This window comes from Tursiops truncatus, chromosome 3, assembly GCF_011762595.2.
Source record: "Tursiops truncatus isolate mTurTru1 chromosome 3, mTurTru1.mat.Y, whole genome shotgun sequence".
In the NCBI taxonomy this organism is placed as follows: domain Eukaryota; kingdom Metazoa; phylum Chordata; class Mammalia; order Artiodactyla; family Delphinidae; genus Tursiops; species Tursiops truncatus.
The window spans coordinates 83,385,730-83,405,582 of record NC_047036.1 but is presented as its reverse complement, the minus strand read 5'-3'; the positions used below and the strand labels follow the sequence as shown (position 1 = coordinate 83,405,582).

General features: G+C 38.8%; 1 protein-coding gene across 8 annotated transcripts in view; it reads right to left on the bottom strand.

The window, feature by feature from the left end:
• Positions 1-19,853, bottom strand: part of MACIR (macrophage immunometabolism regulator) — a 322,019-nt gene that overhangs the window by 231,107 nt on the left and 71,059 nt on the right. For 2 of the 8 annotated variants that reach the window (XR_012330798.1, XR_012330800.1), the window contains exon 1: positions 1,638-1,744. The exons of the other annotated variants lie outside the window; for them this stretch is intronic. The gene's annotated coding sequence lies outside the window, so the exon portion shown is untranslated. Of the gene's footprint in view, positions 1-1,637; positions 1,745-19,853 lie in introns of those variants that run through there. 8 annotated transcript variants of the gene reach the window in all.

Below are 19,853 nucleotides of genomic sequence, written 5' to 3'. Positions count from 1 at the left end.
TAGCTCTTGCCAAGTATCTCATGTATGAGAAGCATCCTCTAGTACACTCTGGAGGATATAAAGAAGATAAAGCATAATGAATACTCCCTAGCAGTTCATAATCTAGTAGAAAGTATGGAAATACATTGACATTTGTTCATAATAAATTTTATCATAATGAGATATGTGATTTAATCAGAAGTTAAGGGCCTTAAATGGGAATTCCATCATGATCTATGGTAAAAATAGAAATCTCCGGGCACAATTACAAGTACAAAGACTGTCTCAGATATTTTGTGACCATGTAGTCTTCTGCAGAACTCAAATCCTGGTTTTAGTCAGCTTTATAGCTTTGATGAACTTCACAAACAGGAAGCCACTAAATGTTTCATCAATGCTATATTTGGTATTGGTTTAGCCCTTACTTAGAGAACCTTATTTTGTATTGATCCTCTTATCTCAGAAATGATATAACTACCCTTGGGGAAGTGAAACTATACAGAGCTATTCGAGCTAGGCTTAGCTCTGGGATTTATGTCTGCAAGATATGAAATGCTATATAGGCAAGGAAGCTCAAGAACATACTTTCATCAGAAAGGCATAGAGACTTGTAGTCCCTGCTGTACAAATAACTCCCTAGCAACTATACTGAAAATATGATTACAAAAAAGAGGCAATGTATTACAGTTGTTAATATAATTAAAAATATAGACACAATTGACCCAAAGTGCATTGGAACCTCCTACAAGCTTCCCTGGACATAACAGAAATCAGTACATAGGAGTTTATTAACGTTAAGACATGCCCTTCATCCCAAACCAACTAACATAATTACACTTTTAACAACAATGAAGTCTTTTTTGGTGTGACTCTAAGGATGATTTAGTGAGGTTCTGACTTAGTTACACAGAATAATTTTAAGCATCACATGACAGGAACACATTAAAGATAGAATTTTACTGAATTCACTTCAGTGAGTAAACCAGTATATCAAAGAGTGTTTATCAAGACTTCTAAAGAAGTACAATTTAATGCAGTGTCTAATCAGACCTTTTGAACCCAATCAGAAATTCTAATTTTATAAAAACTAACACAGTTTAAAAAAATTATTTAAATGATATTCATGGCACCCTTTCTGGCATTTTATTTATGCTAAGTCATTTTTAAAGGCAAAGTAAAGAAAAAGGGGATATTTACCTCCCCTCATAATTCAAATAAATGTAATTTCTAATTCAAAATTGCCTAAGTGGCAAATTTCCAATTTCCATTTTTGCAGAAAATCCATTTGTACAGAATATCTGGGGTCCCCAAACATTCTTTAAAACATTATTTTATTGGTTTTCAACAGTAGAATCAAGGTCTGGACAAGTAGAGATGACACATTTGTGGTTGCAGAATGGAAGGTAAATGTTAACCTTGACCATGTAAAAGCAAGAGTAGCTGATAGGAAGATGTAGAAATAGGAAAGGAAAAGTGAGAAAAAAGCAGGGGTCCTACTACTTAGACGTACTCATTTTACAAAACAAGGAATCAAAAAATTCTGCCAAAAGATGTCTTATGATATTATTTAAAAATTAAAAGGTTTAGAAAAACTAAAAACAATATCAAATTTTAGCATGGGAGATGAGGATGGGAGGGTAATGTAAGTTAGTTATTACCTCAAGTTTCTTAATAGGAAGTCTATGAATCTGGTTTATTGATTTATGGAAGAGTACAGGAATAAGCACATTCTCCAACGTTGTCAAGCTAATCTTCAAAAGAAATCTGAAAAGTAACAGCATGATTTTGCCTTTTTGGAGAATAATTGGGAATGGAGAATTTTGATTGAGAAACTGTTACTTTCCATCATAAATACATCTGTATAATTTTATTATTTACCATATCATGTTATTTTGAAAAAACAAATTTTAAATAAAATATTACCATATATGCATATTAGTATCAATTAATAAACATTTAGAGAGAAATACTTAAATGCAATAATAGATAACTTTAAAAGAAAACACTTACAGAATATTTTCATGATAAATCACAATAAAACAATTTTTAAAAAGTTCATTCTGAAAAGCTTAGTATTTTCCAACTTATTAACATTTTCCCAATGAAATAGGTCCATGAAAGAAAACCTATTCCTATTTAATAGCTGACAACTCACTCAGTAGTGTAAAAGGAAGAGGAACAAACAGGAGACTACACTTCCAGGCATTGCCAGGAGTATCACTGTGACATTGGGAAAGTCATGTCACAATCTACTGGGGCCTGAGTTCCTCTTCCACTAAATGAGAGTTAGGCAAAAAGGCCTTGAAAGCTGCTTCAGGCTCAATGTTATATGATCTTCACAAAGCAGTTAATTTCATGTAATTAGAATCAAAGATTTCAAAATCAAATAATATCTTAAGAGTCAGTTTTACTCCTTCATTCTGCAAAGAGGAAACTGAGGTCTTATGAAACTTCTAGAGCCACAAGAACTAAGAGTAGTAGAATCAGAACTAGAACCCAGAACCACAGACTTTCATGCTGTCAAGTGTGTCTTCTGTATTAACTCAGGCTACCATAACAAAATACCACAGACTGGGTGGCTTAAACCACAGAAATGTATTTTCTCATAGATCTGGAAGCTACAAGTTTGAAATCAGGGTGTCAGCATGGCTGGGTTCTAGTGAGAGTTTGTTTCCTGGATTGCAGACCTCAGCCTTGTCACTGCATACTCACATGGCCTCTCCTCAGTGCATACGCATGGAGAGAATCTTTTTCTTTTCCTCTTCTTATAAGGTCACCAATTCTATCATATTAGGACCCCCACACACACCCCGCTTTGGGACCTCATTTAACCTTAATTACTTCCTAAAAGCCCTTTCTCCAAATACAGTCACACTGGGGGGTTAGAGCTTCAACATATGAATTTAGAGAAACACAATTCCGTCCATAGGAGTTTCTTTCAAAAAATGATTGCCACAACTTTTCCACATCCCTCCTCTTTGCCAATAAAACACAACTCTTGTTTCCATAGTTCAACATTTCAATATGAAGGAAATAATACTTGGATATAAAAAAAGGAAAATATTCTACAGCTTGATATTTTTTCTCATTTCTCAGTAATGGCTTGTTTGAGACTAACTGCGTAAAGATTTGCTTGTGATACATTTCTTACTCTCTCCACATCAAAGTGTAAATTCATAAACACAAATGTAATGATGCTAAGTTATCCTGTGATAACCTTCACAAGACAATAGCCCAGGGACTTCCCTGGTGGCGCAGTGGTTAAGAATCCGCCTGCCAATGCAGGGGACATGGGTTCAAGCCCTGGTTCGGGAAGATCCAACATGCCGAAGAGCAACTAAGCCCGTGTGCCATAACTACTGAGCCTGCGCTCTAGAGCCCACGAGCCACAACTACTGAAGCCCACACGCCTAGAGCATGCTCCGCAACAAGAGAAGCCACTGCAATGAGAAGCCTGCACACCACAAGGAAGAGTAGCCCCCGCTCACCGCAACTAGAGAAAGCCGGCGTGCAGACATGAAGACCCAACACAGCCAAAAATAAATAAATAGAATAAATAAATAAAAATTCTGATTACATCATTAAAAAAAACAACAACAACAATAGCCCACACCTTCCTTTTAAACTGATAGAAGCAAACAGTACATTCAATGTCTGGGTAAGGTAAGGGTTATATTTTCAGTTTGGGGTTAAGGAAAAGAGCTTGTTTGCTAAAGGCAAAAAAAAAAAAAGCATATGCAGTAAGTGAAATTCAGAAATAAGTAGCTAAGAATGGGAAACTCAGCTCTGGAGGAAACTGCTACTTAAATTATAACATGTCTAGAAATGGAAAAAGACACATGAAACCCATGAAGTTGCAGACGGTGTAACTTGTTTAGTTAAAAGAAAACATAAAAACATATATAAGAGAAAAGGGTACGCACTATAAATCAAGTAGAAAATACTTTAGGAGAGGTTTTAGAGACAAAGGGCCAAAGACAAGGAGATTTATTTGATTCACAGATCTCACAGATCATGTGAAAGGAGACAGTGTAGCAATCCAATAAAACCTCCTTCCCTCAGCCTCTCTACCCTCAACTTCCCTTGGCGGAGTCAGTCAGCTCCTCCTTGGCTCCCAGAGCATCCAGGATAAATACCTTTATTGTAACACTTATACTATTGTCTTGCAGTGTTTTTCCAAGTGTGATTCTCAAGCCATCTGTATCAGACTCACCTCCACCATTCCCCAGACCACCCACTCCTACACACTTATTAAAAATGCAGATTCTTTGGCAGGTCTACAGAAAAAAATCTCCCTTATCTAGGCTTTCAATTGATTATTCTGTACACTATGTTTGGAGAGTTGCTGCTATATATTAACTACTAGCCTGTCTCTTACCAAACTTTGAGTGCCTCTGATGACAGGTACTGTGATTTATCCACCTCTTTATCACCAGTGACAAGCTCGAGTAGGTTCTTGATAAATATGTGCTGACTGGGACCCTGAGGGGCACTTCTGAGTAAGCAGAAGGCAGGGAACTGGAACTTATGAAATGAGTGACCTCAACTGAAGATCTATATGGCATTAAATTTTCAAAATCAAGATGAAATAAGAAATTATTTTCAGTTTAGGTTCAGAATTGACTCAATATTTCACAAACTGTCTCTGAAGCATTTACTAATCTTATTCTGTGGGAAACCAGACTTAATTGAGACTCCAAAGAGTTTGGTCACTTGAGTGCAGTGACTCAGGGAAGAGGCAGCACTGATGCCACCAGGAGCAGCCGGGGAGATGGCCACTGAAGAAGCTAGGAAGTTTCTCACTTCCTGAGAAGGATTTGCAGCTGAACTTGAGGTTGAGATGAAAACCACATGAGAGGCAAGGTGTCAAAATGAAGCCTCTAGGATTCACACAGGAAGCTACACACCAGAGGATGACTCCACCGTTGAGTTGATTTCTACCCTGCAACCATATTTGAGAAAGCAGAGATTAGGATTGGAGGTAATTTTTCCAGAAAGAAGAACACTGGGTTGCTAGTTAGTCCATGGAAAACTAAAATGTGAATAGTGAGATCTTGATTTAAAGCTATGAAATCTTGCCTACCACCTGAATATGTAAGATCTAGGGAACAGGGTTAGACTTGGCACCTTCTGTCTTGCCATAGAAGAACATTCAGGCTTGCAGTAGCAGAATATGATGCCTTCCCAAGAAGACGAGTTATAAAATATAAGATAAATACTAGGCCATGTCCAGCTTTCATGGTCATGTTGGTATGTGGGTCAATCTAATTATGATTCCAACATTATTAAAAAGAACGATATTTCATATTAGGTTTTGGGGGAAAACACGTTTAATCTCATTTTTTGTTGTTTATTTGTTGTAAGTTGTACAGGTAGATGATGTTTAGCCCTTTACAAAAGAGACGGTACTATCTGCAGATACACTCTGTGATGAGGTTTAAAACCAAAGCAGAAGGCAGCTGAGGGCTGATGAGCAGTTCAGAGAGACGCTTCTTACATCTAATTAGCTAAGAACCCCTGGAGAAAACTACCAAACCTTGCCTTCTGATGGCCTGGCATTGCTTTCCAGGTCTCTATTCTATCTTGCTCACAATTCCATAACAGTTAATTCCAAACCATCTTCATAAGTACTGATCTACCACTCTCCCTATCAATGCCAGTAACTAGAGCTTCTTCACCTTCCTGCTTGCCCTCATCCCCCACCCAGAAAAGGAATTTATTCACACCCACCATCGCCTCCTTTCCCTCATCTCAGTGGAAGGACAGGGAGGTCTCCCTACCACATCCTGGTCTAGACTCTCCGCCTGGCCTCTGGGTTCATTCCCCTCACAGCCAGTCAGGCACTTGGCCTCAATTATTACCAATTCCTCTTCTGTTTGTTTAATCTATTTCCAAGGATTTTCCCCTTTAGACATAATGAGTCGTGATATTATCTGTATGTAAATTATCTCAACCCATCAAAGCCAGACTTCTTTAAAGAACAATCTACACTTGCTGAATCCAAATTCTAACCCCCTTAACTCTTTATTGTGCTATAATCCAGCTTCTGAATCCACCTCTTCACTGGAACTGCTCTCACCATGGTTTCTAATCATTTAGAACCACCATACCCAGTAGTTTACTCCTTAGCCTTGACCTCAGGCAACCACTTGACATTGTTGGCCATTCCTTCCTCGTGATTTGCTCTTTCCTCTCAGATCTGTGTATTCTCATTCTCTCTCTCTCTCTCTCTCTCTCTCCCCCTCCCCACCCCCTCTCCCCTCTCCTCTCTCCTCTCCTCTACCTCTTCCCTCCCCCCATGCTCTCTCTTTCTCCTGCATTTTCCTCCTACCTATCTGTATATGCCTTCCAAGTCTCCTGGGAAAATTCAACTTCCCTGTCCCTTCGAATGTTCCTCAGAATTCTAATCTTGGTCATCTTTTCTTATACTCTACCCATCCTCCCAGGATCTCATCTATGTGACCATCTGGCTATATTCCTCCCCTTCAGCACAGAACTTTCCTCTGAGTTCCAAAACCATTATGTCCAGCTGTCAGCGACACCTCAGATTCAGTATTTCCAAACCTAAAATAATCCTCTCTGCCTGTGCCCCCTTACCCCAAATCCACTCTTTTCCCCAGATTCTCTACCTTGCTTATGGGAACAATCACTGCCCTTGTGACACAATGAATCAGGAAGTTCTTTGTTTGTGTGTTTGTTTTTCAAAACTACTTTATTCCCCTCGGGACTTCCTTGGTGGTCCAGTGGGTAAGACTCTGTGTTCCCAATGCAGAGGGGCTGGGTTCAATCCCTGGTTGGGGAACTAGGTCCTGCATGTGTGCCTCAACTGAGTCCGCGTGCTGCAACTAAAAAAGATCCTGCTGCAACGAAGATCCTGCGTCTGCAATTAAGACCCAGGGCAGCCTAAATAAATAAATATTTTTAAAAATATACTTTATTCCCCTCATTTCACACACAGTACCCGAAGTCAATTACACTAGTTTCTAAGGGGAATAACATATTCTGGGGTAAACAATATTTTATAATGTTATCTATTGATATCTAGAGCAATGCATGATTTTTCTGGCTATTTGCTGCCACTGTACTAGCTACTGGGTGCGGGGGAATATATGGCTCACACATACACACACAAAAAACAGACTGAAGTAAAATATCCATTAGCTTATTAATATGGCCATAGTGTAGAAATGCTATATATTATAGAAGTAGTGTATGTGATGGGGCCTTCAGTTATTGGGTATAGTCTTGGCAACTTGAATTATATTGCATTTTTCTTACATAGTAAAGCATATTATAACTTCTCTACACTGCATAAAGTAACTTAGGAGCAACATTTTCCCCCCTATATTTTATTCTGAAAATTATGTCTTCTAGAAAAAATTGAAAGAACTATACTGTGAATATTTACAAACCTAGATTCTACTCTACCTGTGCTATAGTTGCTTTATCACATATCAATCCATCTAGCCTTCCATCAGTCCATCTTATTTCAAAGTAGCTTACAGGGCTTCCCTGGTGGCGCAGTAGTTGAGAGTCCGCCTGCCAATGCAGGGGACACGGGTTCGTGCCCCGGTCTGGGAAGATCCTACATGCCGCGGAGCGGCTGGGCCCGTGAGACATGGCCGCTGAGCCTGCGCGTCTGGAGCCTGTGCTCCGCAACAGGAGAGGCCCCAGCAGTGAGAGGCCCGCGTACCGCAAAAAAAAAAAAAAAAGTAGCTTACAGACATCAGACACTTCACCCCTAAACACTTGAGCATGCCTATTATTAAGAACTTAAGTAACTTTGAGGAACTTCATATACTGAAATGCACAAATCTTCAGTGTATCACTCAAAGAGCTATTCATTCTTGACGCTTCCTTCTTCCCCCCCACTCCTCTCCTATTCAATCATCTTCTTTTTTGCTCAACTTCCTCCCCTCTCTTCCAGCCCCACAGCTTTAGTTCATACCTTTGTTATTTCTCACCTGAATTACTGGAAGGTCATCCAGTTTCTTCCATTTTAATCCATTCCCACAACTCTGTCAAGGTGATTTTTCTAAACCACAAACTTGATGTCATTTCTATTCAAACTCCTTCTCTGGTTCTACCCCAAACATTTAAGTGAGGCTTAAATTTTGGGGCATGGTGCACAAGGGTCTGACCCTGTCTATATCTCTGGCCTCATTTCTTGCCACTTTCCCACCTTCTCTAACTTCTTCTCAACCCCTTCTCACACAAACACGAGTCACCAAAGATATAAAATTCCTTGCAGCATTTCATGTGCCTGCATGTTCCTCACCTTCTTAGATGTGGTTCCTCTGTCTGCAATGCCCTGCTCTCCATTCTTCATCGAGCTCCCCTCTACCCACTCTTCCTGACTCGGTTCAGACTCTGCCTCCTCTGGTAAGCCTTGCATGCCACCCTCTACCCCCACTGCAGATGTGGCTGCATGCCCCTCCAGGATTTCCTAAACATCATATACAACACACATCTGTCTTCAAATTTTTGTCTTTCCTTGTCAGTCATCTTAAGCAATCTGCACCTCCTTGAGGGCAGAGAGCAAATCCTGCTTCTCATCCCTTTCATTCCAGATACATGAATGTTCAATAAATGTTCATGGAAGGAAAGCAGACAGGAGGAATGCAGGGGTATTTATGAGATGTCTGAAAGTATTTAACATTCAAGGTAAATGGCTGGATAGTGTTAATTCAAGAAAACATTTAATATAAATTTAAAACCAAAGGGACCATTTTAGCCTATGTAGGCACTTGCCTGTGGCCTCTGGAAAACCATAAATAAGATCACAAACCACTTTTTAATTTTTCTGATTTTTAGTTGTGGTAAGCATAAAATAAAATTTACCATCTTAACCATTTTTAAATGTACAGTTCAGTAGTGTTAATCACATTCACATTGTTGTGCATACCCCACTTTTAATTATATAAATACAAGGTTATAATTTCCTTTTGTAAAAAGAACAAATAAAGGCAGTAAGGACGCTAGATTCTTGGCTAAAGTACATGTAGCAGCTATGCAGGGGCTGCCCTAAGGATGTACCACTAATTACCTGGCAGCAGCTTCTAGAGCTGAAGGCAAAACTACCAAATCACAGTAATCTCAGAGAGTGTTTTCTTCCAAAGGAAAAGTGCATCTGACTACATTTCTGGTGTTAAAAATCCCATGGGCTTTACACTTGACAGCAATAGCCAGTATACTTTAGGCCTGTTCCTGATTATCCAATTTACTATACACCTGGTGATTTTAGAGACACACAAGAGATCCAAACTATACCATTAATTAAACAGCACATCATCCCACATCTTACCCAAGAAAATGAATCTTCATCTAGTCCTAAATTTCTCTGGACTGGATTATTTATCAATCCTCCACAGCAGATAAAAGATAAGAAATTTGAAATATATTGACAGTATCTGAATTCAGGCAGTTGATAGATTTGTTGCACCAATTCTAACATAGTCATTTCACAGCACAGAGCAGGTCAATACCCACCTAGAAGCCAGGACACATTGTATTACCCAATAACACAAAGCTTTGAGCCATATGAAGGACTTAGAAAAGAAGTCAAAATGAACCAGTCCACAGGTATTTATTGAGGCTCTAATATGGACCATCAGTGTGTTAAATACCACAGCATTAAAATTAGCATACTTGGCTCCCAGTTTTATTTCAGAAATAAAACTTCTAAACTATAAAAAATCTGATCATTAGTAATAGAAACCAGGGGGTAAAAATGATCATATTTGCTTCTTGAAAAATTGGAGAGAGTATAAACTGAAAGAAAAAACCACAATTGACTACAAAGGCAAAGTCATAGAAAGAAACTGAAAGATTTAGGATGGTTATTCAGAATTGGATGATGATGATTTTCACAATTAATTACTGTTTTTATTTATGTGGGATATAGAAAGATAAATGGATATTTCATTGAACCCAAAGGGCAGAAAATACACCTGATCCACACCGGGAAAGGAAACAAGGAATAGGGAGTTAGGAACTGTCGTTACATTCACCATTGCCCTGGAAGTGAGATACTTCCATTCCTCTTCTCTTGCTTTGCCTCCTTTTTTCTTCTCCTTCTGAGCAGACAGGCTTTCTCTGCCTTGGGATGCACATGACCCAAATATGTCACCCCCTGAAAACCCTGTTTTTCTATCCCCTGACATCCAATAGGGATGAACTAAATCCTCTGAGACCCAATTCCAAAATTTTAAGTGGAGAAACTAATGAGGATAGCTTAGGTCAAGTATCCCAGATGTCTGTTACCTCTGACTTTTCCAAAAGACTCTAATTTCTAGGTCTCCAGATATGATACCATATTTTGATGTTCTACCCATAGGGCTGCAAAAGTGCTTCAGTACCTACACAGCATTTTGATTCATCCAGTAACCAAGTGAAGTTATAGAAATATGAAGAGAGAACATTCAGTGCCAAATTCTTAAATTACCAGATCAATATTGTTGGTTTTCATCCCACCCAACAAAAAGCACATGCGCTTCTTTTTTAAGTGAAGAGTTTCAAGCACATCCTTAGGATATTCAATTTGTACTCTGCTTTTTTTTTCCGCAGGAGGTAAATTCATCTAGACTTACCGGAAAAATCAGTCTGTACAACTGTTCTCATCATCAATGTGGGAGTCTTTATCTGGAAGGCTAAGCATTTACTTACTTTTAAGACTGTGGCGACACGCAGACAGAGAGCATAAACCACCATTTCTCACCACAGATACTTTTAGAAAATAGGAGCCGCACTTGGTAACAAATGCCGGAAGGCACTGAAGTACCGATTACTAACTGTTTAAGGGCAATGCCATCTCCAGAATGGAATAAAGCTTACAATCATGAAAAAGTTAACTCTGTTGCAGGAGTCAAGTATTTCCACACTCTCTCTAGCAAGCCTTTATAATCTGTATTAATCACAAGTTTCTTTGGTGATTCTAGTCTAGGAATAAGCTTAAACCATTAATTAAGTCACTGCATATGTGATGCTGGAATTGTTCACTCCTTGTTTATAATACATACTTGTCTACTAGTCTGAATGTGGAAAATGGGATGCAGATGCCCCAGCTGCCTGCCTCTGCAGACCCCAGACTGTGGGGTGCTGCTTTGTTATGGGCGAATTGTGTCCCCTCAAAATTTCTAAATTGAAGTCCTACCCCCAGTACCTCCGAGTGTGACAGTATTTGAAGATAGGGCCTTTAAAGAGGTGATTAAGTTAAAATGAGATCACTAGGATTGGCCCTAATCCAACCTGACTGGTATCCTTATAAGAAGAGGAAATTTGAACACACAAATGGAAGTTAGAGCTCCAGGGATGCTTGAGCACAGAGAAAAGGCCATGTCAGGACACAGTGAGAAGTTGGCCATCTGCAAGCTAAGGAGAGACGCCTCAGAAGCAACCCAACTGCAAACACCTTGATCTTGGACTTCCAGTCTTCAGACTGCAAAAAAATTAACTTCTGCAGGTTAAGCTACCCAGTTTGTGGTAGTTTGTTATGGCAGCCCTAGGAAACTAACTTGGTCCTCCTTGAGAGATTTTAATATCAGAAGATTCCCTAATCTTTTTCTTCAGGGTGACCCATTCAGGTCTACCTGTACGTGACCCCAATTTAGTCTGTTTCTTATACAGATATGGAGAGAAACTGTAAGAGATGTTCCCACATCACAGAGGTCTCATTCCCTCAGGGCAACAACTGACTGGGACAGGTAGCAGCTGCCTCCCTCCTGTGTATGAGATACACTCCCCAGTTTCACACAGCCCCCCATATTCCCTATTGTAGTATACCTAAGTGCTCCACCCATTTATAGTATCTGTCTGGCCTCTGTAAGCATTTGAGCCCCTGAGATGGTCTGCTCAGAACCAGGCTACTGAAGTCAGTGCTTCTATCACTGGTGCAGAGACATTGGTTAAGCAACCCGGGGAAACCTGGCAGCAGCAGGCCCATTAAAAACATTACCTCTAAAGCCAGTTGACATTGATTTTTTGGGATACACCTCTGAGGACAAAACACAATTACAGAATCAAACAAGCAATCATTCTTCTCTGGCTATTGCAATTACTGAAGCAGAGTCACCTTGCATACATACCAGATAACAAAAAGTAGGGATATCCTCCCCATTTCCACTTGCTTGTATAAAAAAATAATCTAAGGAAGGAAGATTATTATGTGTCCAAAGGGGGATATTGTGGTCTAGTATGAATTAGGGGTTTGAGTTTTGCAGGGCTTTTTAGTCAATGGTTGAAAAGTTTAATTTTGTCTCCAATGAGGTTCGTTAAAAGGTTGTTCTTTGAAAGTTTGTGACGCCACCCAGCACCACGTCAGTTAGTCCTAGGCTAATTTATAGAAGTTGCAAATAATCCAAGAGGTGCCGCCAGAGATATTCTGTCAGCCCTGGAACCCAGACTACTCCCATGGTCAAGGAGAATCCCCACAGGGAAAAAGTCAAGATTGTCCTAGGGATGTCAGAGCCGCACAAATCTCAACAGTAGTGGAGACAGCTCTCTTGTTCTCTCCCTAACTTTCTCTTCTCTCCCTCTCACTTTCTCTCCCTCTTACTCCATTCTCATTCATTCACTGTCTCCTCCTAAAGCAGACTAAAAAGATTTTCAGTTGGCGGATGGGGCTGGAAAGCTCCCTAACAATCAGAGTTCAAGTGGGGGTGGGGGTGGGGGGCTTTTGAAGGAGGCTCAGGACTTCCTCAGCACTTGCTATAGAATCTCACTGGCCCTGGCACTGGTGAGCAATAAAGACTTGAACAAAGAGCCAGCATCTCAGCATTGAACTCTGCTTCCCCATAAACTAAGGATGCCAAAGTTTCATTTGTTCAAATGGCCAAATATTAATTCAGTGGCCTTCCTGGACAAAGGCTAAACCCATCCTTCCCACCAAACATACACACAACAACTACAACAACAGCTCCTCCCACACAGGCACACTAATCACCATTCTCACACACAACAACAAGCATACACACTATCAACCACCACACATGCACATATCATCAACCACTACTCATACACACACGTAACAACAACAAACACCACCCACATACAATACTACCCCCCACACACACACTTCACAATAGACACATTACAAAAACCCATTACAAAAATGCAGCCCTTACAAACAAGTTGAAGAGAATGTGAAGAAAAAGAAAATCAGCAAAATCATCTCTATTCTCTATTATTCTCTTCGTTTCAGAATCTCCACCTCTGATTTTCACTAACTCAGATTTTAACATTGACTTTTGTAGAGAAATGTTTAGTACATTTGATAGCAACCTTTTCTTCTATCTTTTCCCTATTTGTTTGGCCTGGTGTCTCCTAAGTATAAGTCAGTTTAGGAAAGAGGGTCTATTGTAGTATTCTTTGCTCAGTGTGTACTCAAGGCACAGCTGCGTTTTATAAGTACCAGCCCACATTCTCTCATCATGTCTGCCTTTGTGCCCAAAAGCAACGAAAGCTTCTTTACCAATGGAACAATTCAGTGTAAGGTAATCAGGCCACTTTGGAAGGGCATGTATTATGCGAATTATGGGGAATGAGGGGGGTGTTCAGTTTTTTCAGAAATAAAAATTGGACTCATTGCCCTCATCTAATTTGGAAAGTAATTATCCAAAAGCAGTCAACTCATGATTATACTAAACCTAATATATAAGCAGATGACCTTGAACCCTTTTTTTCCCTTCTGCTGCCTACTCTTTCTGTTTCACTGTTTATTATCTTGCTCATCAATGTGTAGAGAGAAAGGTCATAGTGATATATGTCAATCCCTTTTGTTTTACCTTTGTAACTTTGCAAAAATTTGGAAGAGGAATAAGCCAAAACATATATGAGACCTAAGGATCACCTGAGAATTTTAATTAACTCTGTGCTCTTTGCAATTTGTACATTTAGAGTTGGTTATATAAACCTTTGCATGAGATAAATGTGTGTTTATTTCTCCATCCTTGGGTCAGTACAAGAAATGCTCCAACAAGCAACTTGGCAAATGAAAGTGATCAACAAGAGCCACTACAAAGGTCTTGTTAACCCCAAACATGATCTGTACCATATACTTATGCCAAGTTCTAGGTCATCCTACACCAAAATTCTCAAAACTCAATGTCTCTGGTAAGATTTGACATAAAAGAATTGTAGTTGAATTGGATGTGTGACTCTGTGATGCCATAATTTCACAGAAATCTGTTGTCATCTCTGGCCACTGATAAACTCTATTTGACTTTAAAGAAAGTTACCTAAATTTTATGAACTTCAGTAAAAGCGTCTACAATAGATTCATTGCCCAACTTCAGAGTGACATGATTGTGAGTTGTACATATGGGCTTTTCAAACTGTGCAATGAGAATATTAAAATTCTATTGTTTGAGAGTGATTAATGATTAATTAATGACTGATGCAATCAGTACAATTTATTAATGATTAATACAATATTACACATTGTACATAGTGCAAATAGATAGGTGGAAAGGGCATTAATGTTAATAAAGGATACTGTGCATTTATACAATTAGACATTTTGTTGTTGGGTGCATAATCAATTGGGCTGTACTGCATAGAATGTATTGACTGCCAATTAACTTCAATGATACTTATTCCATTGTTCAAATATAAAGCATTTAAATTAATCACTGCAGGATTTTCTGAGGCTGTGTTCTTTGTTTCAATCAATATTTGCCTTCTCTATACTGCAATACTTTGGAAATTATCTCAAGCTTGACCAAGAATATTGATCCTAATTCACCTACAGTTAAAAAAAAAGTTATCACTTCCTTAATATTGTAAGGCCACTACGTTGTCACTCATTTATGAGTAATTGTTTTTGCTTGTGGTGTAAGACTTCATTCTGAACAGCATGCGAAAAACAGCTAATTTTTTTTTCTGTCTTCAGAGATCATCAGAGTCAAAATGCATAATGGCTGGAAAGTTCAGAGTTTAGAGATATGTGGAAGGTAGCTTGCTATTCCATGCTTTTTCTAAGAATATGTTCCAATTCTGATGATTCTAACTAAAAATTTGGTCAGGAAAGTTTGACAACTTTAAATGAATAGATTTACTTCATGCACTAGGTCAATGTCTGAAGTCATATTTTTACCCACTCACAATAATGATTAAATGTGTATTAACAGTCAATGGTTAGATTTATTGAGAATTAATGCTGATGAACCAGTGAACCGTTTTATGCAAATAAAAAAGCGGACATACATATTTTGCAATGTAGAATAACACTGGTAATACCTCATTAATGAGAAAGAATCATAAAAACAACAAACATTAGTTGAAACTTTCGAAGTTCCAGACACTATTCCAAGTGTTTTATATAAATTATCTCATTGAATTCTCAAACAACTCCATGCTGCAAAATTGAGGCATAAAAAGGTTGAGTAGCAAGTTCAAGGTCACACAGTTTTTAAGGGTCAGAGACTGTATCCCTGAAGTGAGAGACTGAAGTGACTGAACTGCTCTTACTTCAGATCGCCTATTTTAAACTGGTATGTTATATAGCCTCTAAATTGAATTATAAATCACATCTCTACATAGCCATGCCTGAAACTGTTTTGGATTAGCTCCAAAAGAACAAATTCTTATGATGCCATTAAACAGTTTTCTTTCCCTCCACTCTTTAACATTCAAAAAGCACAGATGATATGCAATCATCTTCTGAGTTTCCTAACTCTTCTCACATCTAGAGATTTCTTTATTTTCCAATGTTAATTAGAAAACAATAGCATATACGAGAGTTCATAGGATCATGGTGCAAAAGAACAACATCATAGAAGCCAAAACAACTTGGGAATTAAAGGTAACTAATAATGTCTCAGCCAAGGAAATGAAAAGGAAAATGGAGTCAGGGAGTTTATAGTCTTATTTTTTTTCCCACTCAGATGACTCATGTCACCTCAACCTTATCTCAGACATATCTATGTATACACACTGTAATCTATTCATCATTCATTTCATTCATTCATTTCATTTCATTTTTCAATGAAATACCAAGGACCTATAACAAACTTCTCTCTCAAAACCACTAAGTCACTCTTTGCCATTAATCTCAAATCTCTTACAGGGTCATTTCTCTCATAAATCCATTCAAAATTGATCATTGGAAAGCTATGGCTCAGCTATTCTTCACCCTGGATATTTGAGCTCAATAGCTACTTTCCCCAACTTCTAACCAACCTGTACCTACCTACATATACACCCCTTAAGTGCCATATATCCTCAAATTTGTGATTGTTATAAATTATTTAAATTTTCTATTAGATTTACATACAGTCCAATATCATTCAAAATTACCTTCTTGCATAATAGCTACTAAACCATATTACTGTGAGAGTGGGGATCTTCACATTTCTGCCAGTATAAAGAGTTCCTCATAATAAAAATATTTAACACCTTTAATTGAGAGGCACATAGGCTGATGAGCTAAATTTGTTGAATATTTCAAAATACACTTATTTGTTAGAAATTGGTTAACTATATCACAATATTGATTTTGTTTGTGAGTGTGAAATTAACAACACACACACTCACCCACACCTTTTCTTTGCACCTGACTGCTCATTTTCAGTGTACAACAGTCTGCTTTGCAGAGTAGCTAACTGAATGGCAATGTGAGAGTTTTAATAATAATGCCAAGTAAAAACATCACTGACAGGCATTGAATTTCTTTGCTACTCAGCTAGATAGTTTATTGCTACTAAATAAGAAAACTTATGTAGACATCAAGCGCCTCTGCTTCTAAACTTGATTTTATTTTCTCTACCCTTTAAAAATCTTAAACAGGTAGTATGTATCACTTATGTGAAATATAATTTGGAAAGCGGCATGTTTCCTCTTAATGCAACTAATATTCTTTGAGGGCATAACAAGGCAATAAGAAGCTTATAGTAGTACAGGTTAAAAAAAAAAACCTGATGATACATGAAATACAGACTAGTAAGACAAGATGTCATATGAACAAAAGGAAATGTGAATCCTGGGGCCAGCAAGTGGGATCAGAAGAAGGTGGCATCAGTATAGACATGTTGCAAGCATTAGGAAACCATTTCAAAATGGATAAACAGGCCTTCCCTGGTGGCGCGGTGGTTGGGGGTCCGCCTGCCGGTGCAGGGGGCTCGAGTTCGTGCCCCGGTCCGGGAGGGTCCCGCGTGCCGCGGAGTGGCTGGGCCTGTGGGCCGTGGCCGCTGGGCCTGCGCGCCGTGGCCGCTGGGCCTGCGCGTCAGAGCCTTTGCTCCGCGGCGGGAGAAGCCACAGCAGTGAGAGGCCCGCGTACCGCAAAAAAAAAAAAAAAATGGAAGAACAGATAAAGGGAACTTATTGATTCACAGGCCTCAAAGGCCCAGAGCCTGACCAAGCTTCCAGCATGATAGTTCATGATGGCATTGAGACTAGGTGCAATTCTCAACAAAGCTCCCAGTTCCTCAGTTCTACTTACCAGTCCTCCGGATGACTTCCTTGTGTAAACAAAAATGGCTGCAGTAGTTTGAGGCTGTTCCCCCTCACACCAGACAAGAGCATTTTTCCCAGCATCCCCAGGAAAAGTCATAAATTCATTCTGATTGGACAAGATCAGGTCACCTGTGAGCCAGTTACTGCATCCGGGAAAAACAGTTTCCTGATTGGATTAGATCAAGCATGATTTATACTCCCCAGCTGTGTCACCTCCCCATATCCACAGGGCTCCATGTGGCAATCAGGGCTATTAGTTGGTGCAAAGAGGAGAAACTGCCAGGCAACCAATAGGTAACTACTGGGACTTGTTTTCCTCTTGGCTTATTTTGACTGTAAAATTAATTACATTCTGCTAAATTTATATGTCATTTCTCTGTTCTCATATACAATGTAAATCCAGTGTGATGCCCATCTAAGGGAGCCACTGATAACTAAAAGATGGTGACAGATTGGTCAAAAAAGGTCCTAAATCTTCAGGTAATGATGGCCAGTATTTCAAAGTCAAATAAAACTAGTTTCATTCTCAGTTCTGCCACTGCATAACCCCAAAGTAGTCATAGCCCACTGTACACCTCAGTTTCTTCATTGGTAAACTGGTTATAAATGTCTTACCTTAGAATACTGTTGCAGAAATTTATGGTGACAAAGGGAATGTACCTGGCCAGTGGAGATGCTCAAAGAAGTTATTATTGTTACTGATGTTGCTGTTATTATCCTCCTCATCAAAATCCACACACATCATCATCCCAACCCTGAACAGACAATGGAAACAGTCATAGGTGGCCAGACTTTTAGGGTAAGAAGGCTGCCTTAGAAATCAAATAATCAGCAGAGGCCTGTAGTAGAAGTTGATTGCCTTTGGCATTTTCAGTATAGAACCAAGGTTCTCCCTTTTAAACCCCTCTTTGAAAGGGATTTCATGGTTTGACCATTAAGTAGTTGTGCAATCTAAGGCAATTTATTTAACCTCTAAAAATTAGTTTCCTCATCTGAGAGTGGAGATACTTAAAATATCTACTTCACAGGGTTAACTGGATTAATGTATGTATAGGACACATTCCATAAAAAATACCAAGTATTTTGCCACTATCATTATAATTATTACAAAGATATCCCACTAGATATCCAGGGGAAACATTACTTTCCAAACTGAAAGTGAGTCCCTGATACTGTTTTTGGAACCTCTTGTTGCTTTAAGATTTTGCTCATCCTCGACTTGTTCCATTCTCATTGAGACATGGTTGAGAAAGAAGAGTCAGGAAAGTTTTCACCTGCAATGTTTGGGAAACTGTGTATGTGAGCTGCACTATCACCCATCTATTGTATCTTTGTGCCTCACCATGAAATAAACTTGCTCCAAGGTCTCTTCCTACTCATTAAGCAAAGGGTACAATAAAGAGCCAGTTTTATGAGAAAGCATGAAGGCAAGAACATCATGTTCTTTACAATGAAGTTAAGAATTCTATTCAAAAGGCAAATCCTTCATTCCAAAAATTTGAATGGGAAAATATTTAGCAAATAATTCTAGCTAGTTGAATTTAAAGAAATGAAAAGAGTCCCATAGAATAATATGTTCTTGGACATTTATTTTATTTGTATCTGTTAAATTTTCATTCACTGTTAGCCACTGCCTCCAAGTTTTCAATTCTAAGATAGCTGATATAAAAATGAATGCATTTGGCTCACAAATATAGAGAACAAACTAGTGGTTATCAGTGGGGAGAGGGAAGGGGGGAGGGGCATGAAGGGGTAGAGGAGTAAGAGGTACAAACTATAAATAAGGTATAAAATAAGCTACAAGGAGGGACTTCCCTGGTGACGCAGTGGTTAAGAATCTGCCTGCCAATGCAGGGGACACGGATTTGAGCCCCGGTTTGGGAAGATCCCACATGCCACGGAGCAACTAAGCCCGTGTGCCACAACTACTGAGCCTGCGCTCTAGAGCCTGCAATCCACAACTATTGAGCCCGCATGCCACAACTACTGAAGCCCGCGCGCCTAGAGCCCATGCTCCACAACAACAGAAGCCACCGCAGTGAGAGGCCTGTGCACTGCAATGAAGAGTAGCAACCAAAAATAAATAAATTAATTAATTAAAAAATAATAATAATAACCTATAAGGATATACTGTACAACACAGGGAAAATAGCCAATATTTTATAATAACTATAAATGGAGTATAACCTTTAAAAATTGTTAATCACAATATTGTACACCTATAATGTATAATATTATACAGAAACTATACTTCAATTAAAAAATTATAAGGAAGAGAAAATTTTTAATGAATGCATTTATGATTCAAAGGACACTATCAAGAAAGTGAAAAGACAATCCACAGAATGGGAGATATCAATAATATTTGTAAATCATATCTGATAAGGGACTAGTATACAGAATATATGAATAGCTCAACAATAAAA